General features: G+C 38.2%; 2 long non-coding RNA genes across 2 annotated transcripts; one reads left to right on the plus strand and one right to left on the minus strand.

Annotated features, from left to right (window-relative positions):
• The first annotated feature begins 21,814 nt into the window (after positions 1 to 21,814).
• LOC116206289 lies at positions 21,815 to 23,630 on the plus strand. The gene is made up of 2 exons (XR_004156655.1): positions 21,815 to 22,532; positions 22,617 to 23,630. It is a non-coding gene; the product is annotated as an uncharacterized LOC116206289 (long non-coding RNA).
• Positions 23,288 to 25,121, minus strand: LOC116206288. The gene is made up of 2 exons (XR_004156654.1): positions 24,117 to 25,121; positions 23,288 to 23,910 (listed from the first exon to the last, which is right to left on the minus strand). It is a non-coding gene; the product is annotated as an uncharacterized LOC116206288 (long non-coding RNA).
• Between the last annotated feature and the right edge of the window lie 886 nt (positions 25,122 to 26,007).

The raw sequence follows: 26,007 nt of genomic DNA on the forward strand, positions 1-26,007 counted from the left end.
CAGTCACTTCTGCCTCATTATCAGAATAATCAGCCCATTTCTTTTTTAGCTGATCAGCAGATTGCTTTGGGACGAAGGAGGAGGTGCCTTGATCACCGACTTCTTTCCTTCGTTGTTCTGCAGATTGCTTCATATACTCAGGAATAAGTTCCTGAATACCTTCTGGTAAAGACTCCTTCTTGGTCTCAGCTGGGAGAGACCTTTCTTCGACTTCGATGCCAAGGACCTTGGCAAGCTGTTCCTTCTGGAGCTGGATGCTCTCGACTTCTTTTACGAGTGCTTCGATTGCAGCCATTTTTGTGGCCACAATACCATCTAAAGCCTTCAAGGCTTCCATTCCCGAGTTAGAGTGTCGGGAAGAATATTGTCGACTCCTTTCACGTGTTGCTCCACGAAAGTGTATGGCTCGAGTTCTAACTGCCAACGAATGAGACGACCTTGATTATATCCTTGCTTGAATCCTTTGAGGTGCCTGAAGCGAGTAACGTAACTGCTATCAGTTCTGAGAATAAACTTCCTGGGAAGAAGTTCGACTCGCCACTTCTTAAGTGTCTTAATGACTGCTAAGAGCTCGCGCTCATGAGTAGTGTAATTTTGTTCGGTCTTTGTAAAAGAACCGCAAACATACTTACACAGACGTTCCTGCAAGGAAGAAGCTACGTTAGCATAATAAGTCCCCATGGGACGAGATTGTTTCCGCAATCTCAAACATTCAGCGTCCGAAGACGGAAGACTTCTATCGTCCTTGTTTAGACACAAGGGACCAGGGCTTAACCTTAGTGGAAATAAGCCAAGGAATTCTCTCGAGTTAACGGATCTCGGTGTCCGACAGGCCGAAGCCAAGACTGGCAAAGAGTTATCCTCGCCATAGGATTTCATTCTCAAAAGAGAAAGGAAATCCTTTGAGTCTATATCGACTGCTTTACCGATGACGGCTGTCATCGTTCCGGACCAAGTGTCTCCACTTGCGTCAGTAGAAATAATAATCAAATCTTCATTTGATGGATTGTAAAGTGGTGGAAGATTTTTACAAATAGATTTCAAATAGCGGACATTATCCGAATCCTTATCGGACCATGTCCAGACTCGTTTTTCAGAAAGCTTTTCCTGAAGACTTTTCCTAGCCTTGGATAGGTCTTTCAACCATCCTTGGTCTGAAATATAATTTAGACTGCCAAGAAATCTTTGTAACTGCTTTCGATCTTCCATTATATCTGGAAAGAGATTTAGTTTTTCAAGAATGTGTGGTTGAAGACTAAAATCTCCATTTTGCTTGATCGTTAAACCAAGAAAATCGATTTCCTTTTTACAAAGAATTGCCTTCTTTTTCGAAATGATGATTCCTTTATTAAAACAACGTTTTAAAACTGTTTTCAAATGACTTCTATGAGTTTCAAGACTGCCTTTTGAAAAGATGATTATATCATCGATATAAGCAAGACAAAATGAATCTAGACCTGCTAAATTTTCATCCATGAACCGTTGGTATATAGATGGTGCCTGCTTAAGACCAAAAGGTAAGACGTTAAACTCATACTGCTTCTGAGGAGGACATGTGAATGCTGTTAACTCCTTAGTAGACTCTTCTAGACGGATTTGCCAATAACCTGACTTGGCATCTAGAGTGCTAAACCATTGACAACCTTTTAGCTTAGCTAGAATATAATCCTTTCTAGGAAGACTGTACGCATCACCAAAGGTAGCTTCGTTCATGCGCTTGTAGTTAATGACCATGCGTCTTTTACCACGCTTGAGTTCATTATGGTTTTCTACGTAGAATGCTGGAGCGCTATGACGACTCTTACTAGGACGAATGACTCCTAATTCTAAGAGTTGTTTACACTCTTCTTTGAATTCTTCTACGTCTTTGATTGTATAAGGAATGTTATTGGGAACCTTGACTTCTTTTAAAGGATCCTTGAGCTTAATCTCAACTAACATCCGATTCCTATTTTTAGACTGATCTAGTGGGTTATCACTAGTGATTGCATCTAATAGCTGATCTATTTCAGCTGAGACTATATCGTTTTCTATCTCCTTAATGGAGCTAGACAGATAGTGCAACAGCCTAAGTTGTTTGATTCTATTGCTATGATAGATTGGAATCCTAACGACTCCTTTCCTTTGACTATCAAGAGCAGGACAAGTAAGTTCTACAAACTTAGTCCTTTGGACGAAAGGCTGATATAACCTAAGGAAATTGTTTCCTATGATTAGATCCATACCAGAATCATGACGGTAGATACTAGGAGTTGGGAACCTAATATCTTGAATGATCAGATTGACAAACTCAGCTCTATGAGTTATCCTAAGGACAGACTTATCTGCGATTGCTATCTCTAAAGGATGTTCCATAGGTTTCCAGTATTTACCTGGAAGCAGACTGGGCTTGCCGAAACACACGCTCGCACCTGTGTCAATGTAAGCCATGATTTCCTTTCCGAGAATTCTTACCTTGATGAATGTTGCATTGGGGTTCTCCTTAGCCATCGCTGGAGTACTCCGAATCAGAAGAATAATCTGAGTCTGTAACTAACTCATAGTAAGACTCATCAGAATCATAATCAGAATCTTCAATAGGTTCATAGTTCCTAGACATGACTCCTAAGAATACTTGGGCACGATTGTTACTACGATTCTTCTTCTGACTACATTCATTAGCATAGTGACCGACTTCGTTGCAGATCCAACAACGACAAGACTTCTTACCCTCAGGGCAATACTTCTTTTTATCTAGATTTCTATTAGGGTTTGGGTTTTTTCTAAATCTCCCCCCCCTGCGAAAGAATTTTCGACTTCTCCAGTTTTGTCTTTTCGACCGACTCTTCCAAGGTGGCCTATTGCCAGAATATCTCTTAAGACGATATTTCTTCTTAGGAATTCTAGAGGATTTCCTAGAGACTTTTCTAGACTTATTACGACAACCATACTGTTGTGGAATGTCTAATCCTTGTTCAGGACCACAGCATATTCTAGTTTTCTTCATCATAGACTCTGTTTTTCGTCTAAGACAGACTTCTTCCATATGCTTTTTGACTATAGACGCAATACCACCTAAGGTTGGATAGACTGCTCCTATCTCGACTTCATGATCGTATCGTTCCTTGACAACACTAGAGACTGGATAAGGTAATTTATCTATAAAAAGATTCCTATAAGCGGTAATATCCGCTGCTTCTATCAACTGATAGTAATATTCTTTATACTGACAGTAGAATGAATTGAAATAACACATATCACAGATTGATAACTTATTAAGCTTATGCTTAATCTCCGACTGCTTCTCAAGCGCACCTGCACCTGTAGTGACTGCTCCAATGAACTCACGTTCAATGTTAGTGACAAAATGATTCCATAATTCATTTCAAGTAAATGCAGTGAATGGAGTAGTTTCATAATTAATAAGAGTGCTAATCATAGACATATACTGATGTACCTGTCCACGAGTTTTGTGCAACAGAAGTTGCCAGAGTTCTCTATTAGACAATTTAGAATACTCTTCTCCTATCGAGACTTCTAACTTGGTCTTCATGACCCAATCAGACAAGACTCTTTCATTATCATCAACACAATCGAGATCTAAGACTGAGCCAAAAGAATTGGAATTACCAGTTCTTAAGAGTTTATACTTTTGTGGAGTTTCTTTTTTCCACTTTCCGCCTGCTTGAAAGAAACCTTGACTATAGAAATCTTTATCAAAATTTCTATTATATTCAGCATCCTTACCTTCGCGGTGTTCTTCCATGAAGACTTCTTCTTTCTTTGTAGGGCGATCCCTACGCTTTACGGCTGGAAAACTATGTTCCTGACCTATGTTGAACCGAGGTTCAAAGACTTCTTCTTCGTCAGAGAAGGCAAACATGACATCGCCTTGCTCCTCAGTCATATTGAAAGCTTTGTCTTTAGGAGACGGAATTCTAGGAGACGGAGAGCTAGACTTAAACTTTCTAGACTCTGATCTTGACCTAGATCTGGAATGAATAGGACTAATTGACCTAGTTCTAGGTTTAGTCTTGCGACTAGACTTCTTACTAGAAGAGACTGAGACTTCCGACAAAGTATCTTCATCGGCAGCTGTGACTAAACTAGGCATACTACTATGAATGCTAGCTTCAGATTCTTCAGACTCAGAGAATTCTCTAATCCTATCTCCGAATCTCTTTTCTTCTTCGGAGTCAGACTCATCTTTGTCCCTATAGTCTTGAAACCTTCGTTTCTCGAAACTTCTATAGGCAGAATCTTTTGTTAGATCAAAGATCTCTGGATCTAAAGGAATTGGTTGTTTGAGTTTCTCAAACCTAGCTTTATCAAGTTTAGCCTGCTCTTCATAGCCTTTAGAGGCTTCTTCGAATCTTTGCTTATCTTTAGACTCTTTTTCTTTTCGACTTCTAGCATAGACAGCTTCAGGGTCGTATATGACAACACCTGATTCTCTAGACGCCTGGGTTTCAGGGGCACTATCGTAGACTGCAAAACCAGCACCAGTCCTAAGGGACTTACCAGTAGGTTGTCTGAATGTTGGTGGAGTTCTATATGACTTCTGGAATTCTTCCTCAAAGCGGTCGAATTTAGACTTCATTTTCTCTTGACTTTTCCTAAGACCTGCGAGATATTCTTCATATCTCTCTCTATCTGACTTCTTTTTAGCAGCTTGTTCTCTAAGATTTCTTTTATGCATTTCTGCTTGTTCTCTTTCTAATTCTGCTTTAGTAGGATGTCTATCAGCATAATGCTGTCTACGGACTTCTCTTGCCCTATCACTAAGATAGTCATAAGTTCTACCCCATAGGGAAGACATAGCAGATCTTAAAAGTCAAGTCAATGAACTTAGTATTCTTACTAAGGATCTGTCTCGAAGAATTTAAGTCGCTTGACAAGCCCAGGTTAATTACCCCGGTTTCACAGTCAAAAGTCCCATGGTGATAAGCCACTCAATGCAGTCATATTCATTGAAGACGCTTGCACAGACCGATGTAGTTGACTATATAATTTCCACTGAAAAATTGGTATCAGAGCATGAAGAACTCAGTGAAGTCATTAGGAGAGTCAAAGAAATCTCGTTTAAGGAAACCTTAGACGAAACTACTAAGCTTCTAGACGAAGTCGTAGGAATTAGAGAGTCAGTTTCAAAGGGGGGGAAGGAACCTCAACCCATGGAAACACCCACTGAAGAAGTCTTTAGAAAAATCATTCGTGAAGAATTAGTCAGGTTTCACGACCGTCCTAGAAAGCATGAACTTACCTCTCCAGGTACTATGCCTTGGCAGAAATTGAAGCCAAGTGAAGTCTGGTGTCCTTTAGACCAACCCAAAGCCCCAAAAGGTTATAGGTTAGTTAAAGAGTCTGAATCATGAATTCTAAAGAAATCGCTGATAAGCTTGCAAAGCTTAAGTCTAGAATAGCTCAGCTTAAAGTCTTAGAGCAAGAAACTGCTAGGTTAAACCCTAAGCGTGAAGCAATCTCTAGAGAAATAGATGAGTCTGAAAGAACTTATGACTATCTTAGTGATAGGGCAAGAGAAGTCCGTAGACAGCATTATGCTGATAGACGTCCTACTAAAGCAGAATTAGAAAGAGAACAAGCAGAAATGCATAAAAGAAATCTTAGAGAACAAGCTGCTAAAAAGAAGTCAGATAGAGAGAGATATGAAGAATATCTCGCAGGTCTTAGGAAAAGTCAAGAGAAAATGAAGTCTAAATTCGACCGCTTTGAGGAAGAATTCCAGAAGTCATATAGAACTCCACCAACATTCAGACAACCTACTGGTAAGTCCCTTAGGACTGGTGCTGGTTTTGCAGTCTACGATAGTGCCCCTGAAACCCAGGCGTCTAGAGAATCAGGTGTTGTCATATACGACCCTGAAGCCGTCTATGTTAGAAGTCGAAAAGAAAAAGAGTCTAAAGATAAGCAAAGATTCGAAGAAGCCTCTAAAGGCTATGAAGAGCAGGCTAAACTTGATAAAGCTAGGTTTGAGAAACTCAAACAACCAATTCCTTTAGATCCAGAGATCTTTGATCTAACAAAAGATTCTGCCTATAGAAGTTTCGAGAAACGAAGGTTTCAAGACTATAGGGACAAAGATGAGTCTGACTCCGAAGAAGAAAAGAGATTCGGAGATAGGATTAGAGAATTCTCTGAGTCTGAAGAATCTGAAGCTAGCATTCATAGTAGTATGCCTAGTTTAGTCACAGCTGCCGATGAAGATACTTTGTCGGAAGTCTCAGTCTCTTCTAGTAAGAAGTCTAGTCGCAAGACTAAACCTAGAACTAGGTCAATTAGTCCTATTCATTCCAGATCTAGGTCAAGATCAGAGTCTAGAAAGTTTAAGTCTAGGTCTCCGTCTCCTAGAATTCCGTCTCCTAAAGACAAAGCTTTCAATATGACTGAGGAGCAAGGCGATGTCATGTTTGCCTTCTCTGACGAAGAAGAAGTCTTTGAACCTCGGTTCAACATAGGTCAGGAACATAGTTTTCCAGCCGTAAAGCGTAGGGATCGCCCTACAAAGAAAGAAGAAGTCTTCATGGAAGAACACCGCGAAGGTAAGGATGCTGAATATAATAGAAATTTTGATAAAGATTTCTATAGTCAAGGTTTCTTTCAAGCAGGCGGAAAGTGGAAAAAAGAAACTCCACAAAAGTATAAACTCTTAAGAACTGGTAATTCCAATTCTTTTGGCTCAGTCTTAGATCTCGATTGTGTTGATGATAATGAAAGAGTCTTGTCTGATTGGGTCATGAAGACCAAGTTAGAAGTCTCGATAGGAGAAGAGTATTCTAAATTGTCTAATAGAGAACTCTGGCAACTTCTGTTGCACAAAACTCGTGGACAGGTACATCAGTATATGTCTATGATTAGCACTCTTATTAATTATGAAACTACTCCATTCACTGCATTTACTCGAAATGAATTATGGAATCATTTTGTCACTAACATTGAACGTGAGTTCATTGGAGCAGTCACTACAGGTGCAGGTGCGCTTGAGAAGCAGTCGGAGATTAAGCATAAGCTTAATAAGTTATCAATCTGTGATATGTGTTATTTCAATTCATTCTACTGTCAGTATAAAGAATATTACTATCAGTTGATAGAAGCAGCGGATATTACCGCTTATAGGAATCTTTTTATAGATAAATTACCTTATCCAGTCTCTAGTGTTGTCAAGGAACGATACGATCATGAAGTCGAGATAGGAGCAGTCTATCCAACCTTAGGTGGTATTGCGTCTATAGTCAAAAAGCATATGGAAGAAGTCTGTCTTAGACGAAAAACAGAGTCTATGATGAAGAAAACTAGAATATGCTGTGGTCCTGAACAAGGATTAGACATTCCACAACAGTATGGTTGTCGTAATAAGTCTAGAAAAGTCTCTAGGAAATCCTCTAGAATTCCTAAGAAGAAATATCGTCTTAAGAGATATTCTGGCAATAGGCCACCTTGGAAGAGTCGGTCGAAAAGACAAAACTGGAGAAGTCGAAAATTCTTTCGCAGGGGGGGAGATTTAGAAAAAACCCAAACCCTAATAGAAATCTAGATAAAAAGAAGTATTGCCCTGAGGGTAAGAAGTCTTGTCGTTGTTGGATCTGCAACGAAGTCGGTCACTATGCTAATGAATGTAGTCAGAAGAAGAATCGTAGTAACAATCGTGCCCAAGTATTCTTAGGAGTCATGTCTAGGAACTATGAACCTATTGAAGATTCTGATTATGATTCTGATGAGTCTTACTATGAGTTAGTTACAGACTCAGATTATTCTTCTGATTCGGAGTACTCCAGCGATGGCTAAGGAGAACCCCAATGCAACATTCATCAAGGTAAGAATTCTCGGAAAGGAAATCATGGCTTACATTGACACAGGTGCGAGCGTGTGTTTCGGCAAGCCCAGTCTGCTTCCAGGTAAATACTGGAAACCTATGGAACATCCTTTAGAGATAGCAATCGCAGATAAGTCTGTCCTTAGGATAACTCATAGAGCTGAGTTTGTCAATCTGATCATTCAAGATATTAGGTTCCCAACTCCTAGTATCTACCGTCATGATTCTGGTATGGATCTAATCATAGGAAACAATTTCCTTAGGTTATATCAGCCTTTCGTCCAAAGGACTAAGTTTGTAGAACTTACTTGTCCTGCTCTTGATAGTCAAAGGAAAGGAGTCGTTAGGATTCCAATCTATCATAGCAATAGAATCAAACAACTTAGGCTGTTGCACTATCTGTCTAGCTCCATTAAGGAGATAGAAAACGATATAGTCTCAGCTGAAATAGATCAGCTATTAGATGCAATCACTAGTGATAACCCACTAGATCAGTCTAAAAATAGGAATCGGATGTTAGTTGAGATTAAGCTCAAGGATCCTTTAAAAGAAGTCAAGGTTCCCAATAACATTCCTTATACAATCAAAGACGTAGAAGAATTCAAAGAAGAGTGTAAACAACTCTTAGAATTAGGAGTCATTCGTCCTAGTAAGAGTCGTCATAGCGCTCCAGCATTCTACGTAGAAAACCATAATGAACTCAAGCGTGGTAAAAGACGCATGGTCATTAACTACAAGCGCATGAACGAAGCTACCTTTGGTGATGCGTACAGTCTTCCTAGAAAGGATTATATTCTAGCTAAGCTAAAAGGTTGTCAATGGTTTAGCACTCTAGATGCCAAGTCAGGTTATTGGCAAATCCGTCTAGAAGAGTCTACTAAGGAGTTAACAGCATTCACATGTCCTCCTCAGAAGCAGTATGAGTTTAACGTCTTACCTTTTGGTCTTAAGCAGGCACCATCTATATACCAACGGTTCATGGATGAAAATTTAGCAGGTCTAGATTCATTTTGTCTTGCTTATATCGATGATATAATCATCTTTTCAAAAGGCAGTCTTGAAACTCATAGAAGTCATTTGAAAACAGTTTTAAAACGTTGTTTTAATAAAGGAATCATCATTTCGAAAAAGAAGGCAATTCTTTGTAAAAAGGAAATCGATTTTCTTGGTTTAACGATCAAGCAAAATGGAGATTTTAGTCTTCAACCACACATTCTTGAAAAACTAAATCTCTTTCCAGATATAATGGAAGATCGAAAGCAGTTACAAAGATTTCTTGGCAGTCTAAATTATATTTCAGACCAAGGATGGTTGAAAGACCTATCCAAGGCTAGGAAAAGTCTTCAGGAAAAGCTTTCTGAAAAACGAGTCTGGACATGGTCCGATAAGGATTCGGATAATGTCCGCTATTTGAAATCTATTTGTAAAAATCTTCCACCACTTTACAATCCATCAAATGAAGATTTGATTATTATTTCTACTGACGCAAGTGGAGACACTTGGTCCGGAACGATGACAGCCGTCATCGGTAAAGCAGTCGATATAGACTCAAAGGATTTCCTTTCTCTTTTGAGAATGAAATCCTATGGCGAGGATAACTCTTTGCCAGTCTTGGCTTCGGCCTGTCGGACACCGAGATCCGTTAACTCGAGAGAATTCCTTGGCTTATTTCCACTAAGGTTAAGCCCTGGTCCCTTGTGTCTAAACAAGGACGATAGAAGTCTTCCGTCTTCGGACGCTGAATGTTTGAGATTGCGGAAACAATCTCGTCCCATGGGGACTTATTATGCTAATGTAGCTTCTTCCTTGCAGGAACGTCTGTGTAAGTATGTTTGCGGTTCTTTTACAAAGACCGAACAGAATTACACTACTCATGAGCGCGAGCTCTTAGCAGTCATTAAGACACTTAAGAAGTGGCGAGTCGAACTTCTTCCCAGGAAGTTTATTCTCAGAACTGATAGCAGTTACGTTACTCGCTTCAGGCACCTCAAAGGATTCAAGCAAGGATATAATCAAGGTCGTCTCATTCGTTGGCAGTTAGAACTCGAGCCATACACTTTCGTGGAGCAACACGTGAAAGGAGTCGACAATATTCTTCCCGACACTCTAACTCGGGAATGGAAGCCTTGAAGGCTTTAGATGGTATTGTGGCCACAAAAATGGCTGCAATCGAAGCACTCGTAAAAGAAGTCGAGAGCATCCAGCTCCAGAAGGAACAGCTTGCCAAGGTCCTTGGCATCGAAGTCGAAGAAAGGTCTCTCCCAGCTGAGACCAAGAAGGAGTCTTTACCAGAAGGTATTCAGGAACTTATTCCTGAGTATATGAAGCAATCTGCAGAACAACGAAGGAAAGAAGTCGGTGATCAAGGCACCTCCTCCTTCGTCCCAAAGCAATCTGCTGATCAGCTAAAAAAGAAATGGGCTGATTATTCTGATAATGAGGCAGAAGTGACTGAATCCAAGCTTTCAGTCACCCGCAAGGAGTCAGTAGAAGAGTCCAAGCTCTCTTCTACCCGCATTGACGAGTCAGCTGCAGGGTCCAAGCTCCCAGCAGTCAGCACAGCAGTCTCTGTTGAGACCGTCCTTCCAGAAGAGTCTCTCTGGCAGCATGCCAAAGCAAAGAAATTCTACGTTATATTCAATGGTCCGATGCGTGGCATCTACGACGAGTGGCACAAAGTCTCCCTGCATGTCTCGGGGAAGCCTAACATCGTACACAAGAGTTACAAGACTCTTGAGTCTGCAAAGGACGCATTGAAGGAGTCTGGCAACACCTTTGCCGCAAAGGCTGCAGCGCCACCTTTCCCTCACAGGGAAGGTATCAACAAGCTACGCAGTCTTGGAAGAATTCGTGGTGAGTCTTCCTCTACAGAAGTACCCACCATTTCAAGCATTCCCACTCGGGAAGAGTTTGAGAAGAAGCAAACTTTAACAGTCGAACAGTATCGCGAGCGTTTCACCCAGCTCGTGGAGTACAAGGAAGCCTATAAGTCAATGGGTTTCTATCCAGTCTGGCGCCATACTTATGGCCCCAAGGCTATTATTCTACCGGAAGCATCATCTGAGACCGTTTATGAGTTCTTTATGAGCGGTCTGGTCGACACAATCTATGCCAACGGCAAATCTATCAGCGAACAATTCAGAATGTTCAATGGTAGGTTCAAGGAAGCAATCGCTAAATTCTGCCACGGCGTTGTCGAAGGCAAGGATATTTATGTCAAATGTCTTTCCTCTTATCCTGGATTTTTTCCAAGGGGGGAGGATGTTACAGCAGTCTCAGACAAACCAATTGATGCAGTCCACCTAGTGACAATCGGGAAGAGCAACATGAACTTCCCACCTATCGATTCTTGTCCATCAGAAGCTCTCCGTCAGGATAACAGAGATGGATATTATATAGTCAACTACATCGGTCTGTGCAAGCGTCTTCAGAACATGTCTGCACAGACGGCGGTTCGCTACAAGTCAGCCAGTATTCTGCTGGTGTCTCATCCAAGCAATCCAAAGTTCAAAATGAACGCAGCCCAGGAGCGGGTCTTAAGAGTCTTTGAAAGACCCATTTTGGATCTCGAAGTCTGCAAGCCCCGTAACAGGGCCGAACTCTGCAATAATCTCTCGGGCGCCAAAGGCGAATGGGTAGGCAACCACAAATGCCCATGTTGCAGTCCGAGTCCCAAGGAGTCCAGCCCAACAAAGTCTGAAGAAGCATCCAGCCCACTAAGAGTCTCTGAAGATGAGCTGGATCCCATAGAAGACTGACGTAAGCCATTACGTCTGAAGGAATCTTACAGCTATGTGACAGCTGTACGCGTCGGCCACTAGGGCCTTGTCGTCTTATCCTTTTTCTTTTATGGCTCTGACACGATGTCCGCTGTCATCCATTACTTTTCGGTTAGTGCGCCTTTTGTCGGCCACTCTCCACTTTCTCTAGATCTGAATCTCAGCCGTTGCTTATCAATGGTTGAGATGCGTCAGGAGGTATCCTCTATCCTCCTTCTCTTCCTATATAAGGGATCGACTTCCGTCGGTCTTAAGGGAGCGAAATAGGTGAGAGAAAGTAAGAGGTTGGGTTGAGACCAAGGGCAGAGGCATAGGAAGGTGTCCGCCGCCGTCGCCAAGGTATATCCCCTGGAGCCCATTCCTCTCTCTACGTACCTCCGGTCCGTAAAGACCTAAAACTTCTTATCCAGTATTCTATTAATAAAATCATCAGTATTCATTGATATTCTGTGTCGAAAATGTTTATTCTTGAAGTGTTTATGATTGTTCGTCCTGATAACATTCCAACTCTTAATGTTTATTCTTTTGAATCTTATAATGATGCTCATTCATTCGTTCATTATATTCTTCGTGAATTCTCTGGTCTAATCTTTGAAATTCATTTAATTGAAGTCTAATTTTCTCTGAAGAGTCATGGAAGATCTATATTCTGTAGTGTCTTTGCGTGATGAGTCTGGAGATTACTCCACTGATATTCTTATAGAGGATGCTAGAATTACAGAAGTCGAACGTAATGGAGTCATCACTCTGAAAGATGGATCTGGGTTCAGATCTAAGTCTAGGAAGAACCTGTTAGGTAGTCTTCTACATAGTCGTAAGAACATAGTCTGTCTAGGAAGAACAGTCGAAGAATTCCCAATCAAACTTAGAGAAGCTAAGGGAGATAGGTGTCTAACACTAGTCAATTCTGAACAAGTCAATGAAAGAATCAAGAAAATGAAGGAGTCTGATAGATCCAAAATAGGTTGGATACATGTATCTACTATCCAGATCTTGATAAAGTCTACTTTCCGTAGAGGAATTCATTGTCCAGTCAGAATAGTAGTCATTGATAATCGCATGACGCGAGATTCAGAAAAAGTCATAGGAATCATCTCTGGTGATTTAGGTTATTCAGTCGTCAAGTTTAATGTAACTTGTAATTATGCTATTCCTCTTTCTTCATCCAAATTCAACAGTTCCTTAGGTCTCCTCTTTGAATTAGAGCGTAAGGATATCATGGAAGATGCCGATATTCCTTTTAGCATCACATACGCTTGCTCGTATGCTCTTAGTAACAGTCATCATTCTGTAGAATTCATAAACAAGGATAAAATAGTCATAGATGAACTCTTTGCTAGAACATCTACTAGGCTAGAGCCAATCTCTCGTCTACCTTTACCAGCAATCGAAGAAGCTAGTTCTTCTCGTCTAGTCAAAGTCCCAGAGACTATCTCTGAACCTTTAACGGTAAGTAGAATTCGTGAAAACCTTGATAGGTTAGAAAGTCTTAGATTGAAAGATTATTCTGATAAAGGGTCTGTCGTCAGTCAGGATGAAATTCTGGAGAAAGCTCCTGAAGTCATAGTTCTACCCCATAGGGAAGACATAGCAGATCTCAAAAGTCAAGTCAATGAACTTAGTATTCTTACTAAGGATCTGTCTCGAAGAATTTAAGTCGCTTGACAAGCCCATGTTAATTACCCCGGTTTCACAGTCAAAAGTCCCATGGTGATAAGCCACTCAATGCAGTCATATTCATTGAAGCATAGCTTATGAAACATTCTGTGAAGCATCTGTCAGACATGGTGAGACTGTCGAGGAAAGCTTCTAAAATTCTTTTATTCTGATTCTTAGGAAAGATGCACCGTTCAAAGCACCCTAGGTTGCAGAAGTCCATAAGATTCGGTCCCCCAAGACCATCTAGGAAGAGAGCTCATGAAGAAAACAGTCTTGAGATCACAACTCAGCCACAGTCTAGATCCTACCAAGAAATAGTCCATTCTATTCCTCAGGATAGAAAGTTTTATCTCACTGAAGTGATCTGGAATTTAGAAGTCATCCATTTGAAGGAGTATTCGGTTAACGAACAGCTCTATCTCCTGGAATCTAAGAAGTCTAGAATGAAGCTAGGAATCAGAACAGTAGATTTCTGTTCAGAATGTAGTCCTTATGTATTTTTCGATAAACAGTCTGGTTGGAAGGTTGTTCCTTCTGAGTCATGTTCTTGTTAATTGCATTCTTGTATGCAGTCAGCAGTCTTAATTTCCCTGCTTTACAAGTTATCATTCTGTGTATTTTTATCTGGATTCAAATAATGAAAAGTCTTTCTGATTATTAGCAATGGATCCCCTTGCTCGTGAATTAACAGTCAGAATTTTGTCTCATATTCTTCGTTTAGTCCGTTCTGGTAACGAAGATCAAGTCGTTGAACGATTAAAGTCTGTTGGTTATGAAACTTTACGTCATTTTGATGTAGTTTTAGAGTCTGTAATTAGGCGTTGTGAGAACCCTAGTCTTCTTATGAAATTAGTCGAGTGTCGAGCCTATGTTAATAGGGCTATAACCGAGTCTCTTGTAGATAGAATTCGTAGGAATCCTCCTGCCAGTCCGGAAAATTCCTCGTCTAATCCATAGTAATCTTCTAGTATAATTCATAAACAAAGATAAAATAGTCATAGACGAACTCTTTGCTAGAACCTCAACCAGGTTAGAGCCAATCACTCGTCTACCTTTGCCAATCATCGAAGAAGCTAGTTCTTCTCGTATAGTCAAAGTCCCAGAAACAATCTCTGAACCCTTAACGGTCAGTAGGATTCGTGAAAACCTTGATAGGTTAGAAAGTCTTAGGTTAAAAGATTATTCTGATAAAGGGTCTGTAGTCAGTCAGGATGAAATCTTGGAGAAAGCTCCAGAAGTAATAGTTCTACCCCATAGGGAAGATATAGCAGATCTTAAAAGTCAGGTTAATGAACTTAGTATTCTTACTAAGGATCTCTCTAGGAGAATTTGAGTCGCTTGACAAGCTCAGGTTAATCACCCGAGTTTCAGAATCAAATAGCCCATGCTCCGGCAAGGCCTCTCGATGCAGTCATATTCATTGAAGCATAGCTTGTGAAACATTCTGTGAAGCATACTCCCAACACATGGTGAGATCTCTGAGGAAAGCTTCTCATTTCTTTTATTTTGATTCTTTTGTAGAATGCGTCAGTCTAGGTTTCAGAAATTCCGTCTACCAAGAAGGTTGAGAAAGATGTCTAGGAAAAGATTCCTTGAAGAAAATACTCTTAAGATAGAGACTTCAGCTCAGCTTAGAAGCTACCAAGAAATAGTCCACACTATCCAGCCTAATAGGAAGATTCGACTTACTGAAGTAATCTGGATAGGCGAGAAGATTCATCTCATGAATTTCTCTCCCAACGAGCAGTTATATCTCCTAGAAGCTAGCGCATCTAGAAAAAAGATAGGAGTCAAAGTTGCAGAATTCTGTTTTGAGTGTAGTCCTTATGTGTTCTTTGATAAACAGTCTGGTTGGAAGGTTATCCCTTCTGAGTCATGCTCTTGTTAATTGCATTCTTGTTTGCAGTATCTTCTATTAATTTCTTGCCCTTGCAAGTTATTATTCTATGTATCTTTATCTGGATTCATATAATGAAAAGTCTGTCTGATTTTGAGTAATGGATCAGTCTGATCGGAATCTTACTATTAGAATTCTATCTCATATCTTGAGACTAACCCGTCTTGAGCGTCAGGATGATGCTGTTAATGCTTTGAAGTCTGTAGGATTAGAAACCTTGCAGATTTTTGATAGAGTCTTATCATCTGTCATAGATAGATGTCCATCAGAAAGTCTTTTGATAAAATTAGTCGAGTGTAAAGCCTGTGTCACTAGGGCTATTCATGAGTCATTACGTGATAGGATCCGTAGAAATCCTGTCAATCCATAGTATTCTTTTTAGTATAATCCGCGTGTGATTGACAGGATTTCTACGGATCCTATCACGTAATGGAGTCATTACGAGCATGAATCATCTTAGGAGTGTATTTATCTGTTTGATTTCCTGTATACAGTTTGATCTTGAATAAATTGTGTGAAGTATTATTCATAATTATGAGCATGAATCATCCGTTGCCCATCTATACTTATGAATGTTTAAATACTCTTGTTGGTTTGATCTTATTTACTCTGGATATGTTTGATATTAATCAAGATACAGTTCCATTTGAACTTTTATATGTTATAGTGCGAACAATTACTTTCGATATTCTTAGAAGATTTAATTAAAGTTACTTATGGAAGATTTATATTCAGTTGTATCTCTTAGAGACGATAGAGGTGAATATTCTACTGATATACTTATTGAAGATGCAAAGATTTCTGAAGTAGAGAAAAAAGGAAACATTACTCTAAAAGAAGGCTATGGTTTGAAAAGAAAACGATCTGATGGATTTTTGAATCTGTTTAACAAAGATAGAACCAATATTTTATATTTTGGAAAAACTGTTGAAGAATTTCAAATTCGTTTGAAAGAAGCTAAAGGTGATAGATGTTTGACTGTCTTGAATTCCGAACAAGTTGATGCTAGAATTAAGAAAATGAAGGAATCTCATAGATCTAAGATTGGTTGGATACATGTTGGAACTATTCAGATTTTGATTAAGTCTACTTTTCGTAGAAATATCCACTGCCCTGTTAGAATTGCTGTGATTGATAATAGAATGACTAAAAACTGTGATAAGATACTTGGGGTAATTACTGGAGATCTTGGATATGGAGTTGTTAAATTCGATGTTACTTGTAATTATGCTGTTCCGCTTGCATCTAGTTGTTTTAATAATTCGATTGGAATCTGGTTTGAATTAATGAATAAAGATATTATGCAAGAAACTGATATTCCGTTTTCTATTACTTATGCTACATCTTATGGTTTAAGCAACTCTCATCATAGTGTAGAATTTATTAATAAAGATAAGATTGTTATTGAAGATTTATTTGCTAGAACAAGCACTAGATTAGAATTTATTGAAAGATTACCTTCCACTAGTAATACTAGATTGTTGAAATCTGAAAGCTTTAGAATCACTGCACCTATATCTGTTGGAAAAGAACCAATGTTAGATGAGAAACCTCAGGAAGCACCTGCTGTTATACACTTACCAATGAAATCTGATTTAGATGAGATTAAAAATCAAGTTAGAGAACTAAATGTTTTGACTCAGGATTTATCTAGAAGAATTTGATAGGATCCAGCCTAAAGGACAAGCTTGAAGTAAAATTCAAGTTCTTTGATCATACTAAACGTTTAGCCTGATTTGTATTCCTTGTACTAAAGGAATCTTTGAATACAGGAGTGCGAGATTGATCAAAGGGACTAAGGTTTTATGGATCCTGGATCTTCTTCTTCTTGTAGAAAACGATTTAGAGAAAATGAGACTTTACAATTAGATTCTGAAATGAAATGGAAAGATTTTTCTGCTGCTATATATACTATTTCAAAAGATAGAAGATTTCAGTTGATTGAATTGATGTCTAAAGAAACTATTCATTTGAAAAACTTTTGTGATAATGAAGTAATTTATTTAGTAAAAGGAATTCAGCATAGAAACAATTTGGGTATAAATTGTGCAATTATATGTGAAGATTGTAAACCAACTATAGTATGGAATCAAAGAAATGGATTTGTAATTTTAAAATGACTTGGTTTCCAGTTGTATTTTGTATATTATGTATTATTATCTCTTTAATGTTTTGGGAATCTGTCTGTATAATTATCCTATGTTTCTTTACATGGTTATATATTTTGTTATCCTTTGAAGCATCTGGAATTCCTTGATAATCTGTGTTTGTACAATTTCATTCTGTGAGATTTTATAATAGATATTCCGCGTGTAAAAACTTGGTATCAGAGCCTTGATTACGTTCTTGATGGCATTAAATATGAATGTTGAAACTAGTTTAAGAAAGCAAGAAGCTATTGAAAAAAGATTGGATTTAGTAAGTGCTCAACAGAAGCTTTGCATGGAACAAATAAAAACATTAATTGATATTGGTGAATTGAAACCTTCGGAAACCTATTTTAATGGAATCGATATTATGAACTGTCCCCATGGCAAATCTTATGAACATTTAGCACATACTAAAAATCCACAGTTGAACAATATAGCTGATCTTTTAGTAGAAATAAATAGAAAGGTGTCTATGTCTGAAGATACTCATGAAATTAAGAAAACTTTGTCTGAAATTGAAAAGAGAATGTTGAATCTTGGAGAGACTGGAACGTCTACCTCTGCCTCTAAAATAATAGATGAAACTAGCAAAATATTAGATGAAGTTGTAGGAATAAAAGAAGCTAGTTTAGTATCTACTGAATCTAGAATTTTAGAACTTGGAGAAGCTCAGATTAGAAACATTTTTAGAGAAGAATTAATTGCATTTCATGATAGACCAAGAAGACATCCTTTGACATTTCCTAAATATCCACCTTTCTCTGGACCTAGAAAAGATAAGGAGCCTAAGAAAGATCAGATAGAATGAATTTCGAAGAAATCAGAAATAAGCTTAGTGAGGTTAGAAGCCAAATGAGACAATTAGAAGCCTTACAAGAAGAAACTCAAAGAATGCATTTAGACCCTGCTATAGAAAAAACTAAAGAAATTAGTTCTATAGAGGAAAAAGAAAGGCTTAGAAAAGAAGCTTTGTATAGAAAAGTATTAAGTGATAAAGGTTATATAGAATCTGGAAAATCTAGAATGTATACACCGGTTAAGAAATCTGTAGAACCAGTAGAGTTAAAATCTGATTTTGAACATACTACTTTTGTCGAAGCTCAGGAAAAAGAATTTGAGAAATTTGCCGACTCAATGGTTGAATCTGATGATGAAAGCTTAGCTAGTTTTAGAACTTCTAAAAGCGTACCAATGAAAGCTGAATCTGCTAGTTCGTTTGAATCTGAAGAAAGATTTCCTATAAAAGATGAGCCTTTTAGACAAAAAACTGCTTTTACCTTTGTCGACAATGATGTTATGTTTGCTATGTCTGATTCTGATGATAATGAAATTCGTTTTGATATGGAACATGAAAGCAAACCTGATTTAGGTAAGAGACATGAAGGGAGTAGCTCCCAAAGCAGAAAAAGAAAGCCACATAGAGTTGACGATAATGATCCTGATGAAGCATTTTATTTTAAGCAACAACCTGATTGGAATTATCCTTACAAGGAAGGATATTTTAAAGCTGATAATAAATGGAAAAAAGAAGTCCCTGCTAAATATAGATTGCTTAGATCCCAGAATACTGGATTTACTAATACTCTTGATCTTGATTGTGTTGATGATGATGAACGTGTTTTACGTGATTGGCTTTTAAAGATAAAACTTGAAGTTAGTATTGGAGAAGAATATTCTAAGCTCACAAACAAAGAATTATGGTTTTTATTGATGCATAAAACTAGAGGTCAAGTTCATGATTTTATGACTGTTTATACTAGAAGAGTAAACTTCAATGATCCTGAATTTGAACGTTGATACTACCAGTGTATCTTTTAAGCCTATATTTCTTTTTATAAGATTTCTTTCTATCTCTAGAATCTCTAGATCCATATTGTCTAGGTAGATCTAAAGTTTACCTAAAGAATTGACAAGAATTTGAACGTTGATACTACCAGTGTATCTTATAAATCAAGAATTGACACCAGTTAAAAGGAATGCAAGAACACGCGACTTTGCTTCTAAACAAGAAGGATATCATCAAATTCTTCTGAGAGAAATTCAAGAGGGGGGAGAGAATTCAAGTACCTGATAGGACAAAATCCAGTCCACGGCTAGGGAATCAATCATTTAGGTGATATCCGTGCATGAATCGGTCATTTAGGTGGTATCCGTGCAAGACTAGTTAGGTGGTATCCGGTCATGGACCAGCATTTAGGTGGTATTCGTGCATGGTCCTGTCGGTCTGTGTCTCTCCCAAGTGATGATGACGGGTTCCCTGATCGGTGGCAGTGGTTCTGCCAGCAATTCTGCTTCAGGATTTGGATCCAGGGGAGCGGGGTTCTTGGGGGGCAAATAAGAACATAAAATTTCGATGTAATTCCCTTAAATAACATCGAAATTTAGGGGGCCTGCCCCCCTCGGCCCCGATCTCACATCCTCCTTGTCAGATCCAAGTAGAAGTGGAGGAAGACTGTGTTTCTTACTGGAAAGCCCAGAAGAGAGGGAAGAGGTGAGCTTCAAGTAGGGTCAGAGACAGATGATGTCTCTTGTCTTGGGAGCTTTGAAGGTTCCATATTTATCTATGCAAAGCCTTAGCTCGTTGGAGAATCTAAGGAGACATATTTTATTACGGGAGAGCCCTTGGATGGGACCCACCTTGTTATCCTCCTGAAGAAGTTGTCCCTCCATTTTTCTTTTTCTTGTTATATTTTCCTAATCTTATGTAAGAAATAATAAGCAGTTTGCACAAATTGTGTTCTATCTTCTACCAAGAAATCAACTCCAATTTTCACCCGTTGGTTGGCTTGGAGCCTGTACAATCACGACTTGTCTGAGTACTTATATTATCGAACCCGATATGAGAGATCATTTTTATGGCTGTTTCTAATTAAGTGTAGTTTGTACAGTTAAGGGAAGTTTTGCTATAAATTTTTGTGGATGGTTGTAGGGAAAGAAGAAAAGAAAAGACAAAGGATTAGGTAAAAGGAAAAAGTTGATGCAGCTGAGTCAAAAAGTTGTCGATTTTGGTGGACCACTTTGATTCCCAACTATGTTATATTCTTGCACAGCAAAAGTTGCAAAGCAAGAAGACAAAGCAACTTCTTGAAGAAGTTTAACATTATTGGCTTTGCAGGGTCCACCGCCCACCCCACCCCCCGGCGCACATCTTATCTCCTCTAATTTCTTTTCAATTAATTTCAATCTTTTATTTTGTTTTCTTTACTACCGATGAGGTGTAGCTTAGTTCGTAGCGTGCTAGTATATTTCAAGGACTAGATAAGAGATCCAAGTCTCCTTGAAGACTTGAAAGCGAATAAGGAGATAGATCCTCATATTTGTTGTCCAAACCTGGCAGTAGTACCTTTGATCTATACACTTGTGGGTGGTAAGTGTTCCTCTGATACTTCATTAGAGTCGTTGTCAAATTCGGCAGTTGTATCTTGACTATAGACTTGATAAGTGTTCCTCTGATATCTCATCAGGGTCGTGATGACAAGTCCAGGGATCGTGATGACAAGTCCAAGCCCTTGAATCCCGGTGTAATTTGGCTCAAATCAGATATTTCACATGGAAAAGTGGGCTCATACATGATTACAACCTGAGGGAGTTGCTCTGTTGATCGCTCCCCAATCTATTTAATTCATCAAAAAAGAAAAACTACTTCTTTACTTCTTGTCACCTCCCTTTTCTTACATTCCATATATATCAACCATGAACAGTCTAAATGCTCAGATACAAAAATCTTATACCAAGAGAATATATTAGGGTGCGTTTAGATTCAGAGTTAAAGTAACTTTGATTTTAATTGTGGAAAATGACAAATGAGATGTGATTATAAATTTGACTTGGGAAACGTGTGTTTTTGTTATGTAGCGTGTTGAGTTAAATTTTTTTACTTGGGAAATGTGTGTTTTTGTTGTGTAGTGTGTTGAGTTAAAGTTAAAATTAAGGGTGTGTTTATTTTATAAATAATGTTCAATTCAATTTAATTCAACTCCACTTATCTTCAATTCAACATCACAATCATTACTTTTTTTTATTTGTTAAATATTTTTAACCATTCAATTCAATTTTTAATATTAAATTCTCTCAACTATTCATTACTTTTACACAATTCAACAACACAATCATTCTTAATCATTATTTTCTCTCAATTATTTATTACCTTTTCACACTTTTTCTCATAATTCAACAATACAATCATTACAAACCAATTAAAATCAAAACTCAACTCAACTCTCAATCCAAACGCATTTTTAAGAATGCGTTTGGATTGAGAGTTGAGTTGAGTTGAGTTTTGATTTTAATTGGTTTGCAATGATTGTATGGTTGAATTATGAGAAAAAGTGTGAAAAAGTAATAAATAATTGAGGAAAATAATTATTAAGTAATGATTGTGTTGTTGAATTGTGAAAAAGTAATGAATAGTTGAAAAAATTTAATATTAAAAATTGAGTTGAATGGTTAAAAAAATTTAAAAAATAAAAAAAAGTAATGATTGTGATGTTGAATTGAAGATAAGTGGAGTGAAATTGAATTGAGTTGAACATTTTTCCGAAAACAAACACAGTGTTTGGGAATCCAAACATAGCCTTAGACTTCTACCAAAGAAAAATGAATATTCCAGAACTTTAAGCTGATTTGGTATATATAACAGAGCTGTCACTCCTTTGCTGTTTTAGCACCTTTCCCCCAAGGATCAAGACATGGTTAAGAACTTCAAGAATATGCAACATTCGAGTAGATCTCTTCCAAGAAAATGGTCCACTTGTCCGCCAAAAATAAGCAAGAATCCTCCTTACAGATTTATGCATCGTCAATATGGGAAATCATTGTGGCCACTTTAAGTAATCATTTATAGTGAAGCCTATGAACAACTTTAATTTATTTCTCAAACTGATAACAAGAAATTATCCACATAACCAATATGATTAAATATGTAGCATAGACAAGTCACAAACGCAAGGCTTATAGCTCTATTGGTAGAGCACTCGTTTACATGTGCGCCAATGATATTCAGCATACCCCGATAAAAGTTGCTCTGGGAGACTACTTTGCTGTTGATCTGGGATGAGCCCTGATAAAGTTTGTGCTCTAGGAGCTGCAATTTCGAGGTTGTATATTACGTGGGGATGTAAAAGAACTGCTGCTTCTCGATTTCACTTCATTATCGCTTGGCATCAAAACCATTGGCGGTGTACTCGGAAGTCACAAGGCTCATCAACAGAAAAACAACTACTACTACGAAGAGTCAGGTAAAGACATCCACTACGCCCTTTATTCAGTAAATCCTTTCCTGGCTCTAAACAGTCTTGTATCCTCTCCGGGGGGGTTTACAGGGTGGAGGACAGAACCCCAAGACCAATTATGATGAGGTGACGAAATAATTTTGATTGGACCAGATGTTCTCGTACTCTACTTCAACGCCCAACTAGGTATCTCGATCCCTCCTTCCCTTCGCCTACTGAGGATACAGATACTTATATCGCGGTTTTTGCATGTAAATAATGGAGGTTTCATGCAAGATATAGCTAAATGGGAGAAACGGGTACTTCTCGAATTTAAACGGGCCAACCCATGCAGTTTTCCCTTTTTAAATTGTTGATTTTCCGATGTGGAAAATTCATGCGTATCTAGATGTGTGCTGTCAATCTCTCTCATAACGGATTATGCTTTCAGTGATTAAATCTTTTACTTACTGAAAAGATTTCGATGAATTAACAAGGAAATGGCATAGAATTGCATTAGAGTATAGAATGATTCGGCTTACCTGTGTTTTTGCAATATGTTCTACTATTATATAAATGGGATTTTATGGTCATGTCATTGGCAACTATAGTTTTCGTCTAGACAGGAGTCAATAGCTATAAACCATTTGTTACAGAATAGAGCACTCGTGATAATCTGCCACTCCATGGAGAAATTTAGAACATAGTTAGGTCTGAGGATAGCGGCTGTATCCATAATATCGTATTTCCACTGCAGTTGATGTTAAGTAGCTCAAGACAGGTTGCCAAGGAAACGCGAAACACTTTCATTACGGATATATATTTGTACAGATATTCTATACATTAACTGAAAAGGGCGGTTGAAATACGAAAACTGAACATGGTCTACCGGTGCTAATGCAGTATATCAATTGCTCTCAAGCATGGCCCCCAACAGAGGAGGCCAAGGAACTATCCTGAGTATATGCTGCTGTATCTCACTGTATATACTCTGTTACTGCATAATTTCTGCATAGTAATATCTTGTGAATGATGAAACCGGACCAAACAATTAATCTTCCTATTTCTTGACCACCATCCACAACAGCATGATGTGGGTAAACATCTGCTCCAATGCATAAGATTCACATTTGAAAAAAATCTCTACCGCGAGTTATTCATGTCACAAGTTACACTTGCCAAGCTTCGCCTGAAGCCAAGGGTCTGCTCTGCATTTCTTCACCAAAAATGCAAGCCAAATACTTAGAATTTGGTCTTCATATCTTGAATCTATACTCACTAGAGCTACTTGAATCACTTTTCCATCGAAAAAACTTCATAGCAACTTTCGATCGTGTCCAAATTATCGACGTAGTGGAACTGTGTTGAATCCAATAATCAACTATAATTGCATAAATAAATACACCTGTATACATATTGAAAATTTAGCATGAGTTAAAAAGTGCAAACTCATGAATTTTCATCTAATCCTCTCGAGAGGAGATTGAAACAGAGACAGAACAGGAAGATAGAGTTTGTTCTCGATAAGAGGATTAGAACACTAATTTTGATCACAAAACTTGATAAAAATCTAACCCAAAATATAGGAGAATGAAGAGAGAATTTAAGTACCTGGTGGGACGAAATTCAATCCCTAATTGAAAATTAATTCATTAGGTGGTATTCGTGCATGATCCCATTGGGATTGAATCTCGCACTCATATTAGCTTGACAGAATGTCAAGCACAAGTGATGATTGACGAGTTCGTCGACGCAGGGGTGGAGTTTTGATCTCCGAACCGGCAGTGGTTCCGCCAGGAATTCCTCTTCCTTATGCATCATCTCACAGCATCTCCGCTGCGACAAGCAGAAAGTTGGGAACTCTGCGTCTTCCTCAATGGAAAGCCCAGAAAATCAAAGAGAGGAAAGGTCAGCTTCAAGCAGGTTCGGTGCTTGATGATGATGTTGGCTTTTGGTGCTATGAAGGTTTCACATATATATATCTATATATATATATATATATATATATATTATATATGCAGAGCCTTAGCTGGCTGGCGAACTTCTGCAGGAGAGACGTTGGAGGGGACCCACCATGTTATCCTCCTAAAGAAGTTACCCCTTCAATTTTTCCTTTTCTTCTTACATGTTCCCAATCTTACATGAAAAAGAAATGAAAAGCGATCATCCGTTGTTGGACTCAGACGTAACATGATCATAACTTGTTCGAGTACATATACCATCAAACTCGATCTAAGAATTATGACAAGTTCCTAGTTAAGTATAGTCTGTACCTTGAAAAGGAAATATTTATATAAATTCTCTTTGAAGAAGGCTTGATTATGTTTGGCTTTTGGTTGTGAAGGTTTCATATATTAGTTTACACAGGGCCTTAGCTTGCTGTGAGAACTCTAGGGAAAATTAATTTTTATTTATTCTTTTTTTAATTAGGAAAGTCCATAAATTTAAGACAATGAAATAGAGGAATATGAAAAATCTCACTCTCAAAATCGAAACTGTAATCTCCGATTGGCAGGCGAGAATGTCAATCAAGAAGTTGCCCCGCCCACTTTCTCTAAGTAAAACTTCTGCAGGAGTGTCCTTGCAAGGGACCCGCCAGGTTATCCTCTTGAAGAAGTTGCCCCTTCAATTTTTCTTTTCCTTATTATATTTTCCAAATCTGATATGAGAAAGAAACAAAAAGCAATCTGCACAGAAATCCCTTCATTTCATGTTCGACCTGGACCTAATATGATCATGACTTTTTCGAGTACTTATCATCAAACTCGATCTAAGAAATGATTTTGTGATTGTTACAAATTAAGTATTGCTTGTATTTTAAAGGGTTATATTGATACAGGTTTTCTTTGAGGATTGTTGTGAAAGGGGAAGAAAAGAAAAGGGGGGACAGGGCAAAAAGGAAAAGTTGATGCAGCAGAGTCAAAATAGCTGTCAATTTTGTGGACCCCTTGCTTTCCACCCACCAAAAGGATGACAATGAATAACAAATAATAATTTTTTCATTGAAAGTAGAGATATCATTTATAAATTATTTATGGAGCTTGATTCCCAAGATTTATTGCTTCTTGCATAAGCTGCAAAGATAGAAGACAGACAAAGCAACTTCCAGAAGAAGTTGAACAGTATCGGCTTCGGTGGGCCCTCCCACCATTTCCTCTAACTCCTTGTCGATTCCTTTCTTTTGGTCAATAATTCATTCCTGTTCTTTCCCCCTTTATTTATTTTTTTAATAAGGTCACGGGGGTCCTGATTAGCATGATCATCAGATAATTCTAATGAGTTTCGGATCGTTTCATTACAGTTAAAAGTCCGCCTACTAAAAACTAAATTCCATCGTTGATCTATATCCTCGTGATTTCATTCCTATTCCCTTCACCATCTTGCTATTCACTTCTTTATTTCCTTTTATCTCCATTTTCTTACATCTCATTATATCTCCTTTTTTTTCTCTTCTTGTTTTATCAATTATATAGATGTTCAGATACGAAAATGCTGTACAAAG

This window comes from Punica granatum, chromosome 4, assembly GCF_007655135.1.
Source record: "Punica granatum isolate Tunisia-2019 chromosome 4, ASM765513v2, whole genome shotgun sequence".
Classification (NCBI taxonomy): Eukaryota; Viridiplantae; Streptophyta; class Magnoliopsida; order Myrtales; family Lythraceae; genus Punica; species Punica granatum.